This window comes from Triticum urartu, chromosome 5, assembly GCF_003073215.2.
Source record: "Triticum urartu cultivar G1812 chromosome 5, Tu2.1, whole genome shotgun sequence".
In the NCBI taxonomy this organism is placed as follows: domain Eukaryota; kingdom Viridiplantae; phylum Streptophyta; class Magnoliopsida; order Poales; family Poaceae; genus Triticum; species Triticum urartu.
In genome coordinates, this window is record NC_053026.1 from 81,764,413 (window position 1) to 81,767,628 (window position 3,216).

The 3,216-nt window shown below is 47.5% G+C and overlaps 1 long non-coding RNA gene across 1 annotated transcript; it reads right to left on the bottom strand.

Annotated features, from left to right (window-relative positions):
- Positions 1-1,161: 1,161 nt before the first annotated feature.
- On the bottom strand, positions 1,162-2,495 carry LOC125555695. The gene is made up of 2 exons (XR_007304813.1): positions 1,789-2,495; positions 1,162-1,643 (listed from the first exon to the last, which is right to left on the bottom strand). It is a non-coding gene; the product is annotated as an uncharacterized LOC125555695 (long non-coding RNA).
- Between the last annotated feature and the right edge of the window lie 721 nt (positions 2,496-3,216).

Consider the following 3,216-nt stretch of genomic DNA (forward strand, 5'->3'; position numbering starts at 1 on the left):
CCATCCACTGCTCGTAACTCTCCATCCATTCACCGGAATTGAGCAGGTGATATACCGATGGAAAGCTGCTGTAAGCACGCAAGTTTCTCGTGTTGATCATCTTTTTATACTCGCGACGATTTTAAAAGTTTTTCATCTCAAATTCATTCACTGTAGAAGTCGAACTTCCTGTTGTTTTCACATTGAACTTCTATGACGTATTTTCGTTTGTAATTTTCTCATCCATTTCGTCAGTGTTATACAAATGATACTCTTTTTGTACAAACCTCTCTCACAATATTTTTTTAACTTTCTCCGATCGGGGACTTGAACTTACATAGATGATATTCCTGTCGTTTTGAAGTAAATTAGAGAAATGACGAGATCATGATTTCTGCGTTCATTGTGAATGGAAATGCACTGCGTGAAGTAGTTGAACTTCTCGGGTATGTCTGTTTGAACATCACTTTTGTTTTTGACGTGCTGTTTTTTGCACTGCGTGAAGTAGTTGAACTTCTGGGGCATGTCTGTTTGAACTTCACTCTGTTTCACTTTATTGTTTTTTTTCTTATATGAAATACACACCATGTAGTACGTGAACTTTCGATTGTTATCACTTTGAACTTCTCTCTGGTTTGAGAGAATTATTTTAAAACACAAAAACAACAATTTTTTTAATGTATTTTGGACATCTAAATACACGGTGAACCTCTCTCACAAGATTTTTTTGAACTTTTCCTCGTTGAGCACTTGAACTTCTAGCAACCATTTTTTCGTTTATGAGTTGATTTTAAAAGTGCAAAAAATGGCGTTGTATTTTTTTTTTTTGAACAGGTAAATCCTAGGTTTTAATAAACTTCGAACTTCTGTGTTATTTCAGTTTGAACTTCACCTTTTTATATTTTGATTAAAGAATTGTATTCGATTTTTATACGAAAAAAATCAAGTATGGAAATACAAGGTGAACCTCTCTCGCAAGGATTTTTGAACCTCCCCGGACAGAGCACTTGAACTTCTTTCAACAAACCTTTTAAGCTTTTATTTTTTCTATACTTTTATTCTCACCTGAAATGCATTCCCTGCAGTATTGAACTTCTTGTTGTTTTCACCTTGAACTTCTGTCATGTATTTTTAAGCTAAAGTGGAATTGGCAGAACACACAAACAGACATACACACATGTGTGGAGAGGGAAATTATATGTGCACACACTTAGTAATACGTGAACCTTATGAGAAGTAATACATGAACTTCTCTGTACATACTTTTTTCTCATGTTCACATGCACATTTTTTTTCAAAACAAAAGCTCACGAGAATACAATTTGGCAAAAATGGAAACATGCACACATATATAAGTGGTTGGGCAAAACAACAAATTGCGTGGATATGGCCATGGAAAGCAGCAACTAACTCTCAAGAAGCACAGAGGTGATTGAGGAGGTGGACGATGACTAGCACCCGCGTCTTTTTGTGTGCTCTGTTTTTGTGGTGACAACAGGAACAGAAGGTGCCGCAGCTGGGGATGGCGACTAGCAGAAATGGCGCCAGGGGCATCTTTTGTTCGACCTGCCACGAGAACTCTGCTTGACCTGCCGATGAGTAAAATCTGGATGACCCAAGAAAATCAAGATAAGCAAAGAGAACGAAGGAGCTCCTCTTGTAACCTGCGATGGAAAACAGCTCTTCTGAATACATTTTTTCCAGAAGCCAAATATACAGAACCATTTTTTGCAGGTAATTTCCACGAAAATTCAAAGAAATTCAAGTCCTCATGGGGAGAGAGTTCAGTATAGAGATGGACGGCAATACTTGATGCTGAAGAAGAGCCGCGTGGCTCGACTGGAATGCCACGGCCGTCCTTCACAGGGGCGGCGCCGGTTGAGCACTAGGAGGGGTGGGGGCATCGTCGGTGGAGCGTTGGGCTGGGTGGGGTGTCGGAGGAGGAGCGCTGGGAGGAGGGCCGTCTGCTCGCAGGGAGTGGAGGATCGACGGAGAAAGAGAGCCCAGGGCAGGAGCGGGGAGTCGTCGCCAGATCCAGGTCGTGCACGGGCGGTGCCGGCCGGATCCGGGCCGCGGCGGAGCGGCTGTAGTGGGACGATGCCGATTCCTGGCGCTGGGCGGCGCGGGGTCCGGTTCAGGCATCGGGGTGGCACGCAGCGGGTCTAGTGAGGGGTGGTCCACAGCAGCGGGGACTAGGCGGTGCGAGGGCGTGGGCGTCGTCGGCAGGTGGATCGGGATGCGGCAGCGGCTTCGCGCGGAGGCCCGAGACGGTGCCGGGGAAGAAGGCAGGGGAGGGAGGCGGGGAGGGGGAGGGGGAGGCGGGGCGCGAGGTAGTGGGCGGGGCGTGGGGATGGCGCGCGACGGTGGGGGTTCCTTGGGAGGGCGCGTGGCGGCGGGGAGGTCCGGCGAGGGCGCGTCGCAGCGGGGAGGTTTGGGGAGTGGGCGTGGCGGCGGTTGCGGGGTTCAGACGCGGGGAGAGGGAGGTTGGGGAAGAGTCGGGCCGGGGTGGGTTTTCCTTTTTTTAATTGGGTGCTCGGTTCGGGTTTTCAGAATTTGGGAGGGCCTTCGCGGGCGCTGTGATCATAATAATTATTCCGATCTTACGATCAGAATAGTGCTACTATATATATATATAACCATTTCGCCCGGTTATTTGACATGCTCGGGGTTGGAGGCGGAGGAACAGGCATAGTACAGGCTCAAGAAATAGGGAGTGCGGTCTACAAAAAGTTATTTTGGACCTCCTGTCGCACGTCTGCGCCGCCAGTCCTCGGTGGGGGAATCCTTGATGGAAGTAGCCCCTTGGGTGAGTGTACGGATCCGGACTCCGATAGAGCCAGTTTCAGATATTTATCCTGTTCGTCACCTATTTTTAAAGGATAGCGAAGGAAGAGAATAAAAAATAAGTAATAAAAGAAAGTTACTAGAGTGCTTGCATGCTTGTCTGTATTGTGCTTCCGCCAATGCCCATGGTATCTTGAGTGCGTAATGATGTATACGCGGTACAAATTTTGTAGGTGTGTGGAGTGGGCAGCGGAAGCCGGGTTGCTATTTCCGTTCTAGGAGAAGATGATCCTCGGGTGGAGGTTGCTTCTGACCCCCGGTGTTTCGTTGGTGAACCTTTCCGTCATCCCTGTCGCTTGGCGACCTCCTCCCCCTATGTTCGGTGTTGAGCTTGCCGGCCTGTTTAAAGACCCAGCAGTTTTTGTTGGTATGATTAGCTGGTTTATCGGGGTG